The following is a 23510-nucleotide window of genomic DNA, read 5'->3' on the forward strand; positions in this document are numbered from 1 at the left end:
AATATAGTTGATATAAAAATTTGTTTCAGTAGGTTTTTCTAGGGCAATTTTCTCAAGTGGTTTTTCACAATTACCTATAACATCAGGGAAAGGTAATAATCCTTACAAACTGTGCATCATTATACAATGTATTTGATTTTGAAAAGAGGAGGGAAAGTCTCTCTCTCTCTCTCCCTCGCCCGCTCTGCAATGAGATTCACTCTTTCCTGCCACGTATCAAAAGCTGGATTGCAAAACTGCGTTAATGAGCCACCACAGCTAACTCAGCTTCACTTAATTTAAAAAGAGATGTGAAATTGCTCCCATGTAAAACTTGACATTCAGATTCTTTACCAATGTGTCCTCAACAAGATCAGTCACTTTCTTGACTCTGTATTCTTTCCTGTATCCCAAACAACCCATATGGGATCACTTTCCTTCTGCCTAAAGTGCATGCTTGAAAACTGTGCTACTGAAAGTGTAGTCCACAGAAAGATCGCCAGTCTTCAAACTGTCAGTTACCACCACAAAGTACAGAAATTGAGAATCTAAAACTTGTATAGCAATTTAGCATTGCCCAATATCCAAGGGATGATCAGTGTACTTGACCTGTTGAGCAAGGAATAAACCAAAGGTCCAAGTCTAGGACAGATTGAACATTTAAAAAAATACAAAATAAAAAGCCTGGTTCTTCACCGTGAAAAATTGGAGAAACACTGCTTTAGAAATTCCTCTAATGAAGGTATGCTGGTGACAAAATCTTCATTTGTATTTTACCTGCATATTTGCAAGATTGTTGCACTGGCTATAGAATTCTACATGGACAGTAATTTTCTTCAGTACATGAAAGATATTTTTCCATTGGCTTTCAGCTTTTATTGTTACTTTTGAGAAGTCAGCTGTCATTCTAACCATACCCTTTTTTATTTTCTTGTTTTTAGATGCTCTCTTTGCTTGTAGTTTTCTGCAGTTTCACTGTGATATGTGGAGGTGTGAGTCTTTTTATTTACTCTACTTGGGATTTGTTGTACTCCTTAAATCTGTAATTTGGCATCTTTCATCATTCTGGAAACTTTTCCATTATTATTTCCTCTAATATTGGTTCTTCCCCCCTTCTCTTTCTTCTCCCTCTTCGAAACATCAAATAAAATGTATATTAGATATTATCAGTCTGTTCTCTATGCCTCTTACCCTTACTTCTGTATTTTCTGTCTTTTTGTTTCCCTGTGCTGCATTCTGGATGATGTTTTCTGACTATTTAAGATAATGAGCACTCTGTTGATAATTATTGTCTGATAATTCCACTCTCTGAAGTTTATTTCTGATGCCTCTTGCTTCTGTTGGTTGCTACTCATGGTGTCTCACTTCCCTGTTTGCCTGATTATCCTTGATGGCAATCCTACCTCACAGGGGGTTTATGTTTGCTTCTGCTAAGTTCTTGGGGCCTTACCAGTCTCAGACACTTAAACCCAGTGTAAAGCTTTAGGTAGTCTGAACTGGGATGCCAATCTTTAGGTTTTGGTTACTTCTGGTTCACTTTTACCCTAGAACTGCCCTCTTTTGGGTTCCAGCTTATCGGGGGGCCACCACATCTTTTGCAAACTCTGAACTATGATTTGTACCCTCCTCCATCATGAACTTCACAGGATGAAAATTCATATTTGCCCAGATTGGCAAATGTGCCACAGAATCCCTTCTATCTTATCACCTCTTTGAGAAGGCAGTTTCTTTGTTTTAATCCACAAATTTTGGTTGTTTTCAGCAGTATGATTGGTCCAAATAGCCCACTTTACCATTCTTCAAAATATCATGCACTTCTATTCCTTATTTGGAGCAGAGAAATGACTAACGTAAGAAGTACTTCGGGAGGGGACTTCCCTGGTGGTCCAGTGGTTAAGACTCCATGTTTCCACTGCAGGTTCGATCCCTGGTCGGGGAACTAAGATCCCAGATGTGCTTCAGGAGTGGTCAGCAGGAGAGAATGACCATTGGAGTAAGAGACTAGAGGAGTCATGTGGGAGAGGAGTTTACTTACCCTAGTTGCTCCAGGACACAAAACAAAGTCCCCACTATGACTCTTTGGGTCACTTGGGCACAAATGTCATGTGAAGTTGGGTCAAATTCAATGCATCAGCAATGATCCATTTAGTAAAATTTGTGGACATTTTTGTCTGTCCTAAAAAATATTTTCAAAGACAATTTAGACTGTTCATGCCCATTAAAACAAAACTCTCATTTTCTTTAGAAGAATCTATCTGAAAAGGGGGCCTCTGGGTCTTATTTCCCAAACTAGAGATTGCAGGCTAGAATTGCAAGCTGTGTGAACAGTTCATTTGCAATTCTGGGATTGGTTCCTTGAACAAACAAAGTTGCCTCAAATGAGAGTTGCCAAAATGTCATATTACATAAATACTGGAATTCTACAGCAGTGTTTCTCAAAGATTAATACATTTACAAATCACACGGAGATCTTGTTAAGACGCAGATTCTGATTCCGTAGGACTGGGGTGGGCCAGATATTCTGCTGTTTTTTTTACAAGCTCCCAAGTGACCCCGGTGCTAGTGGCCCCCAAACCTCTCTCTGAGTTTCAAGGCCTGTAGCTCAGAACGTTTCACAGTGAACCTGGATCTGTGTTCTTTCCCTAAACCAGGCTTCTCCACGTATGGAAAGATTTTTTTGAATTTAATAAAAACTGGAATGTCAAGAGAAGAGCCATCTTAACTGGCAATGCCATTAAGTATTTACAGTTGTGCAGCAGGCCCATCTCTTCACACGGGCTTATCTTTTGGGGCCCCAGAAATGTGGGCAGAGAAGAATGCATCATGATCCTCTATGGAAGCAGAAACCCAAATCAAAATCAGTCAGCAGTTTCACATTTCTGTCATTGAACATACTAATGAATGGTTGTTTTTATTATTTTTCTTTACTTTTTATTTTTTTCCAGATCAATCATTTTGTTTTTATTTTAATCAACCCTCTCTATCTTAATCCTTGCTTGCTCTAAGAAAACACTTTTATTTGAAAAGCTTTGTCTTTTAGTTAAGTAAATAGTTAGATGGGAAGAGAATGAGGGGTGGGGTTGAAGGGCAGTTCCTTCCTGTGAAAGTCAGACCTGCCCTTTGCAGAACTGACCAGGTAGCAACCTGCAGTGCAGGGCCATGTGGAGAGCAGAAATGATGCTAGAAATCTCGGAGCTACAGATGCCAGCAGCCCCAAGTCTTAGGTGAGGCTCTGTTAAACTGGGGATGGGTGGGGTCCCTTCCTCAAAGGTCAGCTCACATGGGGAGGAAGGCAGGTCAGCCAGTTTGTACTAGTGAAGAAAGTCCCCAAAGTAAGACTCTAAATAGTAAAGCTAAGCCACACCTGAAATTCTCCATCCTCCAAGAGCATAAAATTTGAGCATCCCTGGATGGGTGTGCAGAAAAAACACTGGAAGTATTTTGCTGAGAATTAGGTGGTGTGTTGTTGGGGAACATCTCCCGTGAGAGGCTGGATGGGGCCACATACGGACTAAGTGGTCCAGGAACCAGAGTACATTCCTCCTCCAGGCTCTGCTCTCCAGCACTGCATCCTCTCTCTAACTCGTTGGGAGCCACTTCTGCATAAGGTGGTACCCAGTTCTCACACTTGTCATCACTTAGGACCTTGCTACTCAAAGTTGTGGTCCACGGGCCAGCAGCATCAGCATTGCATGGGAGCTTCAGGAATGTAGGTTTTCAGGCCTCACCCCAGACCTCCTGAATCAAAACCTGATTTTTAACAAGATCCCCTGGAAGTTTACATGCATATTAATGTTTGAGAAATGCTGACCTAGAAAACAGATAAGTTGTTGTAACTGAAGATGCCCTTCCTTAGCCAAGTTTGGAGAACTGACCCTGTGGCCTGGCCAGGAAAGCAGGTGAGGGCTCTTGGTAAACTCCTTCCTGAGACAGAAGGACCTCTCAAGGAAACCCAAGATTCTGGATCATCAGTGTTTATATGGACTCATTCTCACGCTCCAACTTGTGAGTTTGGAGTTGCCTGAATTTTTTTTTTTTTTACTTTGATATAATGAGATAAATATATGGTGTGGGATTATCTTACTCTTTCTTCTCTAGACTGTTCCAGAAATAATCATCCATAAGCCTTCAGGGAGCTGAGATGAAAGCTTTTGGAACATGAAATTTTGGTCTAAATGGGATTTTTGCTGGTGTTACTAATTAAGATTCTTGTCAAAACTAGGCCAGCTCCATGCCATCCAGTTGGCAGTATGTTTAGAATCCCTCTGTAAACACACAGAGGCTTGTACAAATAGGGAGGCTTTTCTTTCCCATCATAAGGAGGGCCTGAAATAAATCCCTGACAACTCTAGAAGTTTGTCTTTGCCATAAAAATAGTGGAATTCATTGAAAGCTACCTCACAGCACCCAGACAGGATACGGGCTGGCCAGTTAATTGGCCCTGGGAACAGGTGGGTGGTGGGTTTCATTCTGGTCAAGCTGCAAAGGGGAGGGCCATCTTAGCTTTGCTTTCTGGAGCATTTAAAGCTTTGCAGTTAGGTGATGCTAGTATCCAGATAGAGTAAGCGAGATGCCTGATTTTCATTAATGACCCTGTAGGACAGCTCTGTAGTTGCCCTTCATGGAAAAATTCTCCCAAGCTTTACATGGCTGGTGGCTGGTATCATTGTGGTCCTCTTTGAAAGAGAAATCACAGTTGTCAACTCCTGACCTCTGTATGGTTAGTTGAGAGAAAGGAAGAGTTTAACTCTTTTTTCTTTAATAGACTGTGTGGCAGGCAGTGATCATGGGTGGCCAACACAGCCTAAAAAGCTAAGTAGCTGGAAGGAGCTGGGGTTGGAAGAGCCATAAGGGAGCAAATGACACCAGCCCAGGGCTTTGTATATTGTATGAGCAAATAGCCATGTGTTGAGTGAATGAGCAATTGATTCTCCCCAGGGACAGAGATTTTGTTTGCCGTGTTCATCTCTGTATGCTCAGAGGCGAGAACGGTGCCTGATAAGTAGCAGACTCTCGATAAATCTTTGTTGAATGTGTGAACGGATTGGACCATTCGCCTTCGGGAGGTAACTCTTGAAACTGAGTCCATTTTGCATCACGTAACTTTTTTTTTTTATAAGATGATGTACGGCGAATAATCTACCTTTTTTTGTGGAGCTCTGCTCTCTCTCTCTTTTTTTTTCTCCTGCCGCGCATTTCTTCCCATTTCCCACTGCCTACAGAATCCCCATACTTATTTCCCCTGCTTACTTGATGGGGTCCTCCAATACCTGAGCTGATCCAAGGACTATTGCTGGGTTAATGCAAACTGCTTGTTTATCAAAGCGGGACATGAAGATACGGGCCAAAATCCAGTATCCAGTTTACAGACTTTTTAAAAACAACAGCTGTAGGGATTTTCCTTTGGAAAATTGCTAAGAGCTAATGTAAGATTTAAGTAGATCTTAATGTAAGATCTAAGTACATCTCACAGAATGGCAAACAATTTCCCTAGCTATTGGGCACTGCCCAGGCGCTGTATAAAGACCTGGTGTGTTCAGGCTTTAGAACTGCTTGGATAGAGAAGCCATGTGAGGGTGAGGCCGACAAATTCTGCCCGATCACATTTGCTCTGAAGCTAAGCCAGTGATGTGGCTGATTGCAGGAATCAGACGGCAAGTAGCGTGCATCCAGCATGAGCAGTGGGGACAAGCCTGTCTCCTCCGATGGCACATAGGCTGGCAGGCAGGGAGAACTCAGGCTCCTACCCAGTGCTGCCGTGTGGTTCCATCAGTGAGGGACGGGAGAGCTGCACCTTCTGTCTCCTTCCCAGGTTGGGATAGTGATGATGTGTCTTGACACTGAAGTGACTTTGCTCAATTCAAAGGTGCTCGGATGGAGAAAGGGTTTCTTTTTGAAAAGACCTTCATATTTTTCTTCTAGGTCTTTCCTACCAAGGGAGTAGGGCTCGTGCAACTGAGTGAAGGGTACTTGGGAGGGAGGGTGATCTGGCCTCCATCCAGGGTCAGGGAGAGAAAGTACTAATGACATTTCTAGCTGTGTGACCTTGAGCAAGAGCCTCAGCCTCTCTGAGCCTCAGGTGGACAGGTTATTACCACTTAGCGGGTAATGATATTTCCCTTGATAAATGCCTTGTTGGCACATGGTAGTGACACTTGCTGCCATTTATTGAGTACCTGCTATTATTATGACCTAAGCTTTGAGAATTAACAGTATAGATTACAAAAGGAGTTATCAGCCTTGTGTGCTAATCTGGGTACCATATCATTAAGAGGAGAGACAGCGAATGCTTCTTTGCATTAACCCATTTTTCTTTTGAACACTTCACTTGTGTTATAATAATAGGTGAACGTAACCACAGGCCAATTCTGTGGTTCAGTATCAACGTCTCCTTTCCAGAGCTCACTTAGCTTGGATTAGTGGCTAAATGTGGTTACTTCTCTATATGTATGTGTGTGTGTGTGTGCATGTGTGTAGGGTATGCATGTGTGTGTTTTGAAAAATTTTGAAAAATGTCTGTTATGCTTGTTGGCCTAGGGTCACTATTCAGAAAGCTGCACTGCTGTATTAATTTATGTAAAATCCTTGTAGAATTTACCTATCCCATAAGATGCTTTTAAAACCTTTTTTGAAAGAATCTCAAACTTAAAGTTGCAAATACAGTATTTTTTTTTTAGTGAGACTGTTCGAGATCAAGTTGCCAACCTAATAGTTCATCATTTCTGAATATCTTAGTGTGTATTTCTTATAAACAAGGATGTTCTTCTGTGTTACCACAATGCAACCATCAAAATTAGGATATTAGAAATGATACATTTCTATAATTTAATCCTCTGACTTCATTCCAGTATCACCAACTGTCCAAATAATGGCTGTATAGCAAAAGGATCCAATCCAAAATCATGCACTGCATTTAGTTATTATGCCACATTAGTGTCTCTGTCGGGAAATTTTCTCAGTCCTTGCTTAATGATCAGGACATTGACATTTCTGAAGATGACAGGCTAGTAGCATGCAGAATGCCCCTCAGTCTGGATTTGTCTGATGTGTGCAACCTCCACTGAAGCCAGCCCCGCATGGATACCCTTCACCCCACAAGGGCTCGCATCCCCTGGGCTGGACCACTGCCTGACACCTCTTGCAGGCGACCCTTCTATGCAGATGTCCCCTTCATCCTCTTTCACTTCTTCACCCCACTCTGGGCCACTGTGACCCCTTCCCTCCAGCCCTTGCTCTGTCTCACCTAATATCTGTAGGACTGGGTAGTTCAGAAAAGGTTGGAATAAGAAGGACCATACCAGTTTTTTATGATTTGGAATACAAGCCTTTCCTTAGTTTGAAAGATTGTCCCAGTTAGTTCAAATCACCCTGAAACTTGAGCTGGTGTCAACCGCATCCCTGGAATGAGACAGAAACCCCAGAGCTAGGATGCTTTCGAGTCCATCATCAGGAACAAAGGTTTCCTTCCCCAGCCTCACATTGTCCGTCAATTGCATTTCTACTGCTCTTGTTACTGTTCTCAGTTCTTTGCTTATGCTTCCCAAATCCAGCAAACAAACAAAACTTTCACAACCATCAATGCCTTCTACTGATGAAGTGGGAAAGGATTACAACATTACAGTTTTAGGTGAGAAAAATAACAAAGCAAAGCAAAAGTCCTTTTCAAGCGAAGTATTACCCCAAAGACTAGGATTTCACTCAACCTCATTTTAATTTTTATTTATTTATTTATGTCTGAGTTGGGTTTTCGTTTCTGTGCGAGGGCTTTCTCTAGTTGCGGCAAGCAGGGGCCACTCTTCATCGCGGTGCGCGGGCCTCTCACTGTCGCGGCCTCTCTTGTTGCGGAGCACAGGCTCCAGACACGCAGGCTCAGTAGTTGTGTTTCACAGGCTTAGTTGCTCCGCGGCATGTGGGATCTTCCCAGACCAGGGCTCGAACCCGTGTCCCCTGCATTGGCAGGCAGACTCTCAACCACTGCGCCACCAGGGAAGCCCCAGCTCAACCTCACTTTAGTCTCTGGTGCTTTCTGTGTCTTACTGCAACCATCCCACCTGGAGGGGACTTCTAGCACGCATTGCTGTTCAGATCTGTACCCCTTTGGGATGGGTTGGCACCCAGGCTTGCCCCACGTCACGTGTTACTAGAGCGGGGACAGCCTCCTGCAGCAGCCGCTGTCCCAGGTCACATCTGTGCTTTGCTGCTCGCCAGCTTCCTGTTTCATGGCAACACCACCCATCCATTTCAGAACAAGCTTCCACTTAAAAATACGACCGTGGCTACGTGTGTTCAGAAGTGTGAAATCAAAGCAGTTATTTTGGAAAAAGCTTCCTGAAATAATAGGAACTTTTGACTGCTGTTTTCACATAATTTCTTTCAAAAGCATTCCTGATGTATGGCTAAGTGTTGATCTAGGCAATGCCACTTGAAGTGGGAGGGACGGTATTTTAAAAATCCTCTTAGCTGTTGACATTAGCTTCCTGGATTTTTTTTTTTCTTCTTTTAAACAAATCTTAACGGAACAAATGACATGACAAAACACTCTGAAAGCATCTGCAACACGAGCTCCACCTACACACGCCTCCAGATAATCATCTCGACAAGTCTGAATGCCCATTTTCGGTGGGTGTCTCTGGGGCTGACTCACGGCTCCACGCTCCGAGCCCAGGGTCTCCAAGTTCATTCCCTACATACTTGCCTCTCTTTCTTTGATGTAATTGGGCAAGGCAAAGCAAGTGCCCTCTCAACTGTTCTGAACCCCTGCATCTTCTCTCAAATGAGTTTGGCTTTTGAATGGTGCCTGGAGGGAAGAATTTCCTAGCACTAGATTTACATTATTTTCCTGCTGTGCTTTAGCTATCATTTAAAAAATTCCATTCACACTAGCAGAGGAAATAGTTTAAAGAAAACAAAGGGGTTGAAAATCTATCTCCTTTGCACACGCATAATTCCCACTCTGCCCCACTGTCAAAGAATCAGAGAATCAGGCCAGGAGACATTGGCTAGAATGACCTTCTCCAGAGGTGTCACAGATGATTTTTAAAAAACACAGTAGGAAGGAGATGTGGATCCTTCAAACTGCTTTATTCTTCTCTCTATATGGGCAGGAAAGTTGCTTCTCAGAGTGGGATGGAGTGTGAGAGTGGTGGGTATGTGGTCTTGGGAGTGAGACCACTCTAATCCATTGCTCGTCAGGGAGAGAAATCTGGGTGGCAAGACGGCATGGTGCGTGGTGTGAGACAGGTGACAGTAACACAGGGCTCACCTGGAAATGAGGGGCAGACGTGCCCAAATCCTTCCTCAAGCTGGGGGAAATGCAAGACATCAAGAACATTGGGGCTCAGCTCTCCTTAGGGAAGCTGGGACCTTCATGTCATAATTTTCACAAAGCTAACCTCATAGGATCTGTAGATAGCAAAGTGCTTAAATTAAATCCAGCTCAGTCAAGTGTATCTAGAGAATCCCTTGAAGAGATGCTGAGAGAAGTGATCGATATATCTGATCATGATTCTTAACAAGGCTGATTTTCAGACTGGTGTGGAGAGCAGACTCCTACAGTTGTGAAATTGGACAGCTCATGATCAAGTGTTGGTTCTGTGTGTGAACCAGGTTCCCGTTGGCGGGCGGGGTCGGTGGGCACAGCTGCCCGAGTGAACCTGTCCAGTAGGAAGGACGTGCCCACTTTGCCAGAATGATAGACTGGAAGGTCCAGGAACATTTTCTTGTCCCTATGGTCTACATATTCGATGCACCGCCTAGGCCTAGAGACTTATCATTCCCATCTGTGATGGAAAGATCATGTAATGGGAAGACTGTGGAAAATCAACTTAATGTTTTGATTCTATTGCTTAAGAGTAAACACAAGGACCCACCAAGCAGCTGATGGTCATCTACCATCACTAATTTGGGTTCTGAAATATTTCTTGCACTGGCCAGCTCTCAACGCCCTACTTTTCTGCCATTAGGCAATACTTTTAGTGTTAAGATATTGAAGGGATGACCTAGGTCATGTAACCGAATCTTGATACTTAACTGGACCTTTAAAGCCAGTCAAGGTGGACCCCAAAAGAACAGTACAGGAGGCAGACACTTTTTGGTTTAGGGGAAGGCAGGGAAGGCTTATAACTGGGTCACAGGAAACCAACTTCCAAGACAGATGCTCTGAAATATCGTCATCTCTGGAACAGTTAGCTTCCTGCTGGCCTGTCGTGAGCTGGGCAGCTCCCAAGGTCACACCGTGGCACAGACAAGACAAAGCTTCGTGGAGTTCACCTGCCCCCCTGTCTCCTGTCCCATCCATCTCTCTGAGTGCTTCTTGGCTTGGGGTATGCGCCACACATTAGTGATGGGTAGAGTTTGCCATGAGAGTGCTTAGAAATATACATGAACTCGAGGCATTGAATCCTGAGCAGAAACTGAGAGCCGAGTAGAGGGATGAAAGCTCTTTTGGAAGGAGAGAGCATTCCCGCAGCCGTCTTAGACCTGCCAAGCCCAATGCTGTTCTCCGAGTGGATGACAGGACTCAGTAATCACGTGTGACTGTCTGCGCTCAGGCCCCACTCCCCATAGGAAAGTCCGTTGTGGATCTAAGTGTAGGAATTTGGTAACATTTTGCCCTTGGGGTTTGTGTGAAGGGGAAAATCATGCGAAGTCTTTTTTAGCTTTGACTTCTGTGATTCTATGGAAACAAGGCAGCAGTCCTGAGAATCCAGGGAAATAAAGAACAGCTAAGGCAGGGAGACTTCGGGGTGGGGCCGGGGAGACAGCAGAAGCAGGCACAATAGGATGCATTTGAGACTATGCCTGGCTGTTCACTTTTGTCTCTGAGATCTGAAGTAAGGAAGTTTTTCAATGGGCTCTTGATTTGGATCTGAGGGGGAGACTTATTGGTAGTGTTTAGAGAACAGCTTTGGAGGAGAGGGAAGGGTGTCTGGATATCCTATTGTCTGGGCATCTTCAACCTTGTTTTGTTAATAACGCCTTGGCATTTCCCCGCCCCGTTAGGAACAATGGCACAATAAGACAACATTTCATTTGAATTGTACTCTCTATTTATTGTAATCATGGGATGGGAAAAATCTCAAAGGCTCAGAAATGTAGCTCTGGGATGGTGTGCGTGCTTGAGACTGGGGCAGAGATGCGCGGTGCGTACTCTGTCTCCATCTGCGGCGCTCCTGTGTGCTTGAGACATACACTGAATTTGTGGCAGATGGCCAGACTGCTCTCAGAGTTTGGAGTGAGTATATGGATATTTACATATACACAAACATGCCTGGAGCAGCTGTCTGTCCTTGTGTCTCCCTGGTGAAACCGGAGACAGGGCCCCCAGGTCAGCAGCGCCGGGCCATTGTCACTGTGCCTTCTGACAGCATGTTCAAGGTACAAGTCCCACAAGGACCTTCCTCTGAGGGTCCAGGGAGCCGTCCTTCACTCTGATCACACAAAGTGGTGCAGTTGGAGAGACAGATTGGAGATAAAGAGGGCTAGTGAGAAAGTACAGCTATTGATCTCGGTGAATCTGAGACTCCAAAGAACGTAACCAGTTGTTCCGTCCAGCACCTTGATTTGAACTTCAGAAGACCAGTTGAAATTAGCCCAGTGTCCCTTCTGTTCATCTGCTTTCTTCCTCACTGGTGTGGTTTGATGTTAAATTATCTGATTAAAAAATAATAGGTGACAGGAAACCGTAGAGCAAAGGGACATTTATCTAGGATTGGATATAAATGAGACAAACTGACGAGGACTGTCCTTATGAATTTAACATAATCTACATGTAACCTGTTACAGGAAAGATTTTTAAGATGCTTAACGATTACTTGCTCATCAGTGTCCCCATCAAAAAACGTTCCAGGGCTTGGGTGGTTGCCACCCTCTGGGATGAACAGGCGACTGCACAGCCCGAGTCCCCGCTAGGAGTTCACCGTGTGGAAGTGATGACGCAGGTACGGGTGCTGGTGTTAAGATCGGCATATACTGAAATCTGTGTCGAACAATGAACAGCGTGGAAACGGCGGGACCTTTCCGGCCAGCTGGTACTAACGTGATAAACACTCCTCTCTTTCTCCAGGTTGCCCAGCACGGCTGCTTCTATGCTCAGAACAAGGTAGCCGTCACCCAGAGGTACGGTCCTGCGCTGTCTGGTGGGTGCCTCTCTGCTGGGGGGCGACGGTGATCTCCCCAGCTTGGATTGCCAGTCATGCTCAGCGGTAGATGGGCTCCAGGATTAGTGTCCCTTTAGTTCCTGCTCACATCCCCAGGTGTGTGTTCCAGAGTGCCGCACTGCACTAGCCTCGTGGGTGTGGAGGGGACTAGAGCACGAGGGCCCTGCTTGGCTGGGACCGGTTCATCCTATGACTCTCACCCTCGGCTGACCTCAGGCCCCAAGCGCAGAACACCTTCCCTCTTGTGGACTTCCTATCCGGGTCCTTGGCTTCTTTGCTGCCACAGACCACAGCCAGAGTCCCCTAGCCAACGTCGGCTGGCCTCTCCGATGTTCAGAATTGGGAAGCAACTCTGGCCACTGGCAGCGACCCCTCTGCAGAACCCTTCACCAAGGGTTCCTGGGAATGCCTCCCTCCAGCCATGAGTGTTTCTTCTGGGTTTCCCTTATGCTTGTGGCACCTGCTGGCTCTGCAGTTGTTTAACTAAGAAAAGCAACCCAAGTTATTCCTCTCGCAAGATTGAAGAGTCGGCTTCTCTCTCTCGGGCAGAGTAGTACTGAGCATTGGTTTAAATGCCCTGCCCTTCTCTGTACCTTGTAATGACCCTAAAGAATCAAGCAGAACCTCCCAACTGAGGAATGGTGTTTGCATGTGGAGTGAGTGGATGTAAGCGTGTCCACGTAATACCAACCCACGGCAGACTGCCGGCCCTTGTGTAAGCAGGCCCCAGATGTTCCAGCTCCCTCCCCGACACTCTGCCATCTGTCACAGCCCTGCCTGTCTCCAGGGCCCACGTAAATCACAGCCCTCTTTGGGGAGCCTCACTGAAGCCTTCCATCTGCCCGTGAACTGGCCGTGGTACCTTGCTCCATCCGCCCCCCCCCCCCCCATGGCTCTCCACTTGCTCGACACCGTGAGTGTCTTTCTGTGCTTGTCCAGACACCCTGGAATAGAACTTCCCCGAGGAAGGGCCATGGTTTGGCTCATCCACGTGCCTCCCTCCCATGGCCCAGCCCGAGTCACCCCCACATGTCACGCAGCTGATGCCCTGTAGATGTCAGCTCCATGAACTGAGGGATGCCCAGAAAAATCAGCAGAATGTGCTGCGCCTCGGCGCCTGGGACTCCTGCCGTGGGGTCCTGCTTGGTGAGCCGGAGGGGCACGGGAGACAGCCCTCTTCTTGACAGTAACGCTCTTTAGGGCTTGGGAAAGCCATTTCCTGTTATCAACAACCATCAGAAGGGCTACCGTGCTGGGGTCTTTCCTTCCGTGTTCTGATTTCTTCCACACAGAAAGCTGGAAGTGTTATTATTTCTGATTTTCAGATGAAATAGAAACTCAGAATCAAGTTCTGATCATTGTGAAGCTAGGGTTCAAATGCACGTACGTCTGTTACGTTTGTATTACATCAAACTACCTCCACTGGCCTTTTTGGGATCCTGCTGTTATACAAACTTGAAGTCCCCCAGTTCCAGCACCCCTGAGGTCCTGAATGGTGAGGTCAGAGGGGAGCCAGAGAAGGCTCTGCTGTCGTGATGGGACCAGCCTCTTTCTCCCCTGACTCAACCCCTTCAATGAAGGTCTACATTGAAGTGTTGTTTTCTGGTATCACACACACAAGCAGAATGTGTTTGACCACAGTGACATTTATCACCGTGTTGCTAATGAGCCTTGACTTAGCGCCAATGAACTCTACACAGTGCTAGCTGCCTGCTTTACATAATACCCCTGGATGCTGCCGGATGCAGCATCTCACTTTTCCCCTTGATCTTGAGAACTTTGGGCCTGGTGTCCTGAGAGCTCTAAAGTGCTTCAGTCACATGGAGGTTGGGATCCCACTGGCAGATGCAAGTGACAGGATGCTTCCTGGAACGTTGTTAAACCTCTGGCCATTCAGGAGGGTTCTACTCGGCCATGTGATACTAAGAGATTTGTGAGCTAATCCAGGACTGGAGACCAGTGGGTGGAGGAGAAGGAATTTCAGTGATGGGTAAGTTTAGTGGTAAATAAGAGATATTTGTTCTCATGGCCCATCTAGGCCAGAGATACCAGTGTACTATCTACACATCCACCTAAAAATGGAATCAGACCCAAGAGTGCCCTGGATTGTCTGCCGGCTTTTATTTCTCTAGTCCCTTGGGACGGCAATACACTCTGGAGTTTTTCAGTTCACTGTTCACTGGAAACTAAGTGATAAGCATATCCCTGCATTACAAGGTGGGACTTATTGAAGGAAAATTAGTGTGAGAGCAGACAACTATCCTTCTAGTTGCTTCCATGGCTTGCAAGAGAAACCGGGAAACGTGGTGGCCTTGGGTCTGTGGTTTGATGTGGTCAAGGAAGGTGGTCACTTCCAGCTGGAGGGTGGGCATGGGAGGTGGGGAGAGGGCAGCAAGAAGAACAGAAAGGGATTTGTTTCTCCGCAACTTAAATCTACAAAACAGTTACAAGATAATCCAAACATACCTTAGATTTACCAATCGTTAGCATTTAGCCACCTTTACTTTCCTTCAGTCTCACACACAGAAATATACTACACAAATATATTTATATAGGGTTATTTTTCTGAACCATGTGAAAGTAAGTTGAAGCTGTCATGACACCTCGCCCCTAAGTACTTCAGAATTCGTCCCCTCAGACGAAGGGCATTCACTTACATAACCACACGACTATCATCACACACAACTAAACTAATAATTCTATAGTAAGGTTTAGTATATAGCTCATAGTCACATTTCTCCAACTCTCCAAAACTTTCTTTTGCAGCTTGTGTTTTTCAATGCATAAGAGGGAAAGAATTTTAATAGATACATATGTTTTTGAGAGTAGAAAAATTGGAGGAGTGGGAGTGAGGCCTGAAGAGTCACTGGGGGTGTTTTTGGGGTAAATTATTCTGTGAGAGTCGTGCCCTGCCATTGTCATGATACCTGCCGTAACATAGTTCTTCATGGACTGTGGCATCAGGCTGTTTCTTTGCATGCAAGTCCACAAAAAGACTAAGTCTTGAGAGACCCCAGGATTTTTTTGAGGGGGAGTTCATTTTTTTGGTGGAGAGATTACGTAGGCTAGGATAATAATAGCTATTATTAGTATTTAACTTAGTGGTTCTCAGACTTTAGGGTTTTGTTTTTTGTTTTTTCCCTCTCATTTGGATAGTTTATTGGCCCCTTTTCCAGTTCACTAATGCTTTCTCCTCCTCTGTCTAATCTGAGAAACTACTCAGCTTATCAAATTCTTAATTTCAGCTAATTTCTTTTCTTTTTTAAATTGAAGATAGTTGATTTACAATATTATACTAGTTTCAGGTGTACAACATAACCATTCAATATTTTTATAGGCTATACTCTATTTAAAGTTACTATGAAATAATGGCTATAGTTCCCTGTGCTGCAGTATGTTCTTGTAGCTTATTTATTTTATACATAGTAGTTTGTATCTCTTAATCCCCTACCCCTATCTTGCCCTCTGCCACTTCCATCTCCCCACTGGTAACCACTAGTTTGTTCTCTATATCTGTGAGTCTGTTTCTGTTTTGTTATAATTATTCATTTGTTTTATTGTTTATATTCCACATATAAGTGATAAAATACAGTATTTATCTTTCTCTGTCTTTTTCACTAAGCTTAATACCCTTTAGGTTCATCCATGTTGTTTCAAATGTCAGAATTCCATTCTTCTTTATGGCTGAGTAGTATTCTATTATATATATACCACATCTTCTTTATCCATTCATCTGCTGGTGAACGCTTAGTTGCTTCCATGTCTTGGCTATTGTAAATAATGCTGCTTTGAACATTGGGGTGCATGTATCATTTCAATTTAGTGTTTTTGTTTTCCTTAGATATATACCCAGGAGTGGAATTTCTGGATCACATGGTAGTTCTATTTTTATTTTTTTGAGGAACCTCCATACTGTTTTCTGTAGTGGCTGCACCCATTTACATTCGCACTAACAGTGTGCAAGCATTCCCTTTTCTCCAGATCCTCCCCAACATTTGTTATTTGTAGATGTTTTGATGATAGCCTTTCTGACAGTTGTGAGGTAATATCTCATTGTGGTTTGATTTGCGTTTCTCTGATGCTTAGCGATGTTGAACATCTTTTCATGTGCCTGTTGGCCATCTGTATCTTTTTTTGAAAAACATCTATTTGAGTCTTCTGCCCATTTTTTTAGTTGTGTTTTTTTGTTTTTTGAAATTGAGTTGTATGAGCCATTTATATATTTTGGATATTAACCCCTTATCTGTCATTTCATTTGCAAATATTTTCTCTCATTCAGTAGGTTGTCCTTTCATTTTGTTGATGGTTTCAGATTTCATGGTTCATAAGAAACACTTAGAACGTTTGTTAAAATTACAGATCCTTAGCTTCTCCCACCAAAGATTATGATTCCATAGGGGTAGGACCTAGAAAGCTGTAGTTTCAAAGAACATTCCAGGGGACTCTGATACTTGAAGAAAGAATGACTTAATCAGTCAGGCCTGTTAGAGATATACTAAAAAAATTCCTTCATAGTCAAGCATATACACTTTTTTTTTTTACAAGATAAATTATCAAGCTTTATGCATAAATTTTTTCTTTTTTTTGAATTTTAGAATTTTATTTTTTTTTATATAACAGGTTTTTATTAGTTATCCATTTTATACATATTAGTGTATATATGTCAATCCCAATCTCCCAATTCATCACACACCATCACAGTCAAGCATATGAACTTTTTAAATTCCAAATGAGTGATTTACTAATGGCAGGCTTCTAGGAAAAAATTGCTCACATACACACACATGCACACACGCACACGCACACACACGCACACGCACGCACACACACACACATGCACACAAAAGGCACTCAGTCACTTGTGCAAAGATTATGTGTTGAAGTGATGAAGGGCTTTCCTACCTGTCACCACACCATGTGAATAACAATCCCACTTACATATAATTTTGGAAAGAGCACTGTCAGATGAAAATCAAGCACACCAAAAAATAACAAGAAATATGGCTTTCTTTAATTTCAGTTAATGTAAAGCAGAATGTAAAGAACCCAAGTCAAGGGCATCTTTCCCAGACCATGCTCTTCTGATTGCCAGGAAAAGGCCTGGATTGGATGACGAGGCAGAAGGAAGAGTTTTCAAACATATGTGCATTAGGTCCAGAAAAAATAAAGCCAGGGCAAGAATCCAGTGGACTACTTCAGTGGCTCCCTCTCACTCCTGGAAGAGCTTCCTTCGGGTGCAGGGTCTATATGAAAGTGATCTGTCTAAAGAGGGAAAAGGCCCCATCACACTATGGGTGCATCTTGAAATACAACAGCCTTGGGGTCACTGGGACATTCCTAGGTGGACCAGAGTGAGGGTGATCCTGTTGAAACATTTTGGACCATGTCACCTAGCAGAACAGAAATCAAACCTTCTGCCACTTTTCCAGCAGGTGAAATATGATGCGAGAACAGTATTTTGGCACCTGGAGCCTTTACCAAAAAATCTGGGGCCTCAGGGATGCCGTCTCAGGGGCGGGGCCTCCAGAATTGGTTGGGGTCCAGGGCAGACTTCACGTAACCAGGTATTATACCCAAAGAGACATTTTTCAGAACTGACTGAGCAATTTTTGGAAAGAGATTTGAAAGCTTATGGAACCTAAGGAGATTATTTAAGAGAGATATGAATATACTTAAACTGGATTAGGATTTACAGATGAGGGATGGAGTGAATTATCTCTGTGCCTTGAGCTCCTTTCTCATAAAAAAGATGATATGCGAAAATATTTTCTATGCACAATTACTCAGAGTAGTGATGTCGTTGGGGAGGAACCAGCCAGCTGGTTGAATGATTGTAATAAGCACTCAAGTTTTGTCTGCGTGGAAATATAACGGCATTAATTAGGATCCAGATGGATTTACTAGTATTTGCTGGTCTATAAATACCTGTGCTCTGGTGACTTGGATATGTTTAAATGCCTGTAAGAACGTATTTGATGAATTTCAAGAATTTTGCATTTAATGCACATAATACATATATTAATAAAACCCAATAACATTGAAAGAATCCCTTTGCTATAGGATATAGCATAGATGTGAAACAACTTTCCCCCAGTCTTTCTTTTCCTTTTGTGGGAAAAACACCAGAAATTTTTTTTTTTTTTTTACTGAAGTAGGGTTGATGTACAATATTATATAAGTTACAGGTGTACAATATAGTGATTCACAGTTTTTAAAGGTTATACTCCACTTACAGCTATTACAAAATATTGGCAATATTTCCTGTGCCCCAACCTTTCTTTTTTTTTTTTTTTAATGTATTTATTTTATTTATCTTTGGCTGAGTTGGGTCTTCGTTGCTGTGCGCGGGCTTTCTCTAGTTGTGGCGAGCGGGGGCTACTCTTCGTTGCGGTGTGTGGGCTTAGTTGCTCCGCGGCATGTGGGATCTTCCTGGGCCAGGGCTCGAACCCGTGTCCCCTGCATTGGCAGGCGGATTCTTAACCACTGCGCCACCAGGGAAGTCCCCCCAACCTTTCTTTTTTAAATTTTGTCCTGTTTCCTGTTCAGACTTTGGACTCTTCTGTGACTCTTGGCTCTCAAAGGGGAAATAAGAGTAGGAAACAGAGAAAAAGAAACCTCTTCCTGGATTGTTTTTTCTTTTAATGAGAAAGGCAAGGACTTAACCTAGGCAAGATTAGGGAGGAAAACGTCACGAGTGAACACAGGCCCCCACCTGGTCCTCCCTTGCCCTCAGCCCCTGCACTAGGACAGATGTCCAGGCTCAGAGGTGGAGGTGGGTGGAGCGAAAGGATGGAGACCACGAGGAGAAGAGACCAGGCAGACAGGAGAGAACCGGGACGCAGACTGCCCAGCCTCCCTGGGGCGAGGCGCAGCCCGCCTCCTGCCCAGCTGCTCAGCTGGCGGGGGCTGCCTGGGCCCTCACCAATGCCTTCCGGTCTGATTAACCCCAGGTGGAGAGCTCCCCTGAAAATGGTCAAGAGAAAGACGTGGGGTTCTGAACCCCCAGCAGGGCAACGGAAGGGAAAAGGACATGCCTCTCTCTGTACATGGCTGGGCTCAGGAACCACCTGAAGGCCCCCCTGAGCCAGGACAATGTGATACACACCCCTTTACATAGGCGCACCAATGACACTTGAATTTTCCTTGTCATGGTGCCATTTTTGTGTCACTACATTGGTATTGGAAGTGAGAGAGTGGACCCTCAATCTCTTGTAGTTCATTAACAGGTGAAAGTAATCCCTTTTCTAAAATGCAGGTGTGATCAGGTCCTTACCCATAGAAGAGCATATAGGGGCCTCCAGGATGTCTACCGAGCATGGAACGCGATGTCCTATACAGTCAGACCCCCTGCATCCCTCCAGCCCTCTGGCCCTCCGCACCTCTATAGAGCTTCCACTAAAGACACATTGGGTCAGCCAGGCTCCCCAAGAACCCACGTATCTTCACCCTTCCAGGCCTTTGCTCGTGACCTTCCTCTGCCGGGAACCCTGGTCCACCATCATTCTCAGCCCCACCCAAGCCCACCATGCACACACCTGACATTAAGGAAAATCTTAGCCCTCACTCAGAGCCCAGGGAGACCTCACTTTCTAAATCAACCTTGCCTTGACTTTAGCCACCAGCCCCACCTCAAGGAAGACTCATGCTAGCGGCTGTCACCGTCCTTGGGTCTCAACACGTCTTTATGAATTGTCAACTCACTCTTCTCCTGATAGAGCTGTGCTCCCAGAGAGCAGACACCGCGTCCTTCTCATTCTGGTCTTGAACTTGGCACAGAGGTTTGCATACAGTAGTCACTTAATTAATGTTTGCTGAGTTTAATTGAAATGATAAGGAAATAATTCTTTGATGGTTACCCACCTATGTCTATACACATCATATATGAGATACTGTATACTTTTTTTTTTAATCAGAGTATAGTTGCCTTACAATGTCGTGTCAGTTTCTGCTGTACAGCAGAGTGAATTAGCCATATATATACATATACCCCCTATTTTTTTGGATTTCCTTCCCATATAGGTCACCATAGAGCACTGAGTAGAGTTCCCTGTGCCGTACAGTGGGTTCTCATTAGTTACCTGTTTTATACATAGCAGTGTATATATGTCAATCCCAATCTCCCAATTCGTCCCAACCCCCCCTCCCTCCCTTGGGAGATACTGTATTTTTTCCCATGGTTCAAGAGTCATCTAATTAACATGATTCCAGAGGGATCCTGTAAGGAAGGGAGTTCCCTATCAGTCTTTCAATGATGCTTGAGAATGCATCACAGTTTGTGTTTTTGGACCAAATATTTCAACATCATTTATAGAGCGTCTTCTATGTACTAGACATGATTACTCCTTTTTGTACTTCCACTGAGCCAAGGCAAGGCTGAGTGGTAGAAGGAGTGGAGAAGGGAACGGGGAAAGCTCAGCTCGTTTGAGTACTCATGCTGCCATTCCCATCCAGCTCCCGGTGCCCCAAATATTCCAAGGTGAGAGGAAGCTTGGGTTGCTCTCCAGGGGAAGAGAGGAGACACCATGGCGCAGAAATCTATGACTGTTGGCAAAGCTGAGCCCAAAGCGGGCCGGTGCCTTTGTGCTTCCGCAAGGAAGGTCACCTGAGGGTGGAGGGGAGACCGATGCTGTAGAGAGTGGGAAGCGGGCAGTGAGAGGAAGAAGTGAGCTCTTCCATCCTGCTCTTGGCACGAGGCCACTGCAAGTGACAGGCCTTCCAGGTCTTTCGCAAAGATGACCCGAATGAGTCATCTTTGGCCGGAGAAAAGCTCCGCGGTGGGGAGAATTTTGGCAAACTCTCACACTCCTTTGCCACAGATGGAAGTCATATTTCCATCCACAGAGGACAGTCGGGATGGGGAACGAGGCTGAAGAGCAGAGTCTTGATGTCCACGTGTCCACCTTCAAATGCTCTGTTCCAGGACGTAGCTGGCCCCCTGCTCCACGCTGTGTGGGAAGTCACCACCCCTGGGACACTGTCCTCGTCCTTAAAGAGCCTATATCACCAATGCAGAGGAAAACGTGCACCAGCCATTCATCAGCCATGAATAAATAGCTGTCCCTTTGGCTTGTGGAATGTAGGTGTCCCCCACTTTTCGAAGGTTCCCTTTACACCACTTTGCTTTGATGAAGAACCTCCATGAGTCCCTGTTTTCACCAGCCAAAAGAAATCCAAAGAGGATTTTCGCTTTTACAAAAAGAGGTCACTGCTACTTCACTTTATGCCATTTCAGTTTACAAAAGCGTTCGCTTTTCGGACAGCGGGGGAAACATGGAACGCAGGCCTGAGCCAAAGGTGGCGCAGAGCCCCAGGGAGGCCCTGATTCCTTAGCGGCAGCTAATGTCCCATCTGCCCAGCAGCCGTGCCTGCCCTCTAGGGCCACGTGGCTAGACATGGTTCCGTGGAAACGTTTGCTCTGCCCAGAGCAACGCCCAGTGGATGGAGGCCATGAGAGGGCAGTGGGGAGAGGGCGTCCATGGCGTAGTCTGCAGCTCAGCAACCACGTGCCTGATGGAGCAGAATCTCTCCGTGGACACTGCTTGTACTTGTACCACAGGTGCGACAGGATGGTCCATAAAAGGGACGTCATTGTGAAATATTTTGAGGACGTTTCTCACTCTGCCATGATGTACTCAGACTCCCAGTTCCATCACCTGTGTCTCTTGCAGGTCTGCAGGTGGACCGGTTCTTGCAGCCACAAGCTGAACAGAGTGTCCTTGGCCTGTGTGTTCCTGGTTATGTAAAACCACCCGCTGGTGTTTTCAGGATTCATTCTCACTTTTCTTCCATCTATCTTGATCTTCACTGTTCTTTCATCAAATTGCCTCCTTCTTCTCCTTTGTTACTCCAGCCCTTCCTAACATCATTTTCATCCTTACTCCTTTCTAAAATGTTTCAGGATCTGATATTTACACTTGAGAATAGAGAAGTAGAGGAAAAGAGATTTTTAAAAAAATCTATGTAGACAGATTCCCTAAGCAAGGTTGAGATAATCACTGAAGCAAAGCCATGTGGACATTGTTCTTTATTCTAAACCCTAGGGTGGTGCTCAGGGGTGGTGCTCTGGGGTGACAGAGGGAACCCCAGTTCACGGACCAGGTGACGTATTTGTAATTCGAATAGGGAAGTTTTCCCTTTCTGACATTTTTTCACTCTTCTCGATATCAGAGGCCAGAACTGTTCCCAGGGCAGGAGCAGCTGCTCCCAGCTTCTGTGCCAGCGCCTGGCAATTCCTTCCCAGTGGGGAACTCCTGGTGACACTCACATCCTCATTACTTCCCTCATCCCCTGCTGACTGACCCTGCAGCGGGGCAGTCCTACTCCAGGACGGGGAGCACAGATTGCCTTGGCTGACTCATGTCTACACAGAGGCCACCAGGGTGTTGGAGTTGGGCTAATCCCAGGAACTCAGAAGCAAGTACGAACTTCCTTTGTGGTAGTTCTCTTCCTGTAAGTTTCAGGAGTGTGGAGATGAAGGCATGATGTGTCAATTGGCTCGTATTGTCCTTTCTTACAATGACACTGAAGGACAGAGGATGGACCCCTTGGGGAAGACTGCCATACTTATCGACATGAGGCGTCATGCTTTGGGTGGAACTGAGCACACTCAGCAAGGGGTCAGCAACACTGACAGGTAGAACAGGTGCAGAAGCCAGGACCAGATAGATGGGGAGAATGTCTGAGCTGTGGAGGCTGGTGCCGAGAGGCAGCTTGATGAGCCAGGAGTAACGGCCAGGTGGGTGGTGAGCTCAGGTATAACGGCACAGCTCAGCTGCAGTTTCTCAACTACTTATTATGTGCCATTCAATTCTCACAACTAGACCATGAGGTAAGTATTATTCTCTTCATTTTGAAGATGAAGCTGCTGAAGCTTAGAAAGGATAACTTTCCCAAGACTTTGATGGAGATAGAGTCTGAACCCAGGTGCTCTGAATCCAGAGCTTTAAACTACAATCCACACAACACCCTTGAGTGTGGTTAGGTAGGTGTCAGTGATATATGACATACATCTATGTATCTATGTATGTATGTATGTATATATGTATCTATCTATCTACCTATCCATCATATCATGGGCAGTGCATGGTCATAGGAGTCAAGAAGGCAGGCAGGGAAATGGCATTGAGTCTCTTCCATTCATGGCAGGACCCAACCAGCCCCAAAGAGGAAGAGAATTTGCAAGAACATGGCAGGGTGTCAGGACACGGGCTTGAAGACTAGGCTCCAGTTCCAGTGGGAAGAAGGAATAACAGGCAGGGGAACGAAGTGGACACCCCATTGTGAAAACTCGCTGGAATGACCTGGACAGGCAGGTGGATGGAACAATAGAGCCTGGTACCTACAGGCAAGGCTGATTCCAAGTACTTGATTGTT

This window comes from Balaenoptera borealis (genome assembly GCF_965194805.1).
Source record: "Balaenoptera borealis genome assembly, chromosome: 3".
Lineage (NCBI taxonomy): Eukaryota > Metazoa > Chordata > Mammalia > Artiodactyla > Balaenopteridae > Balaenoptera > Balaenoptera borealis.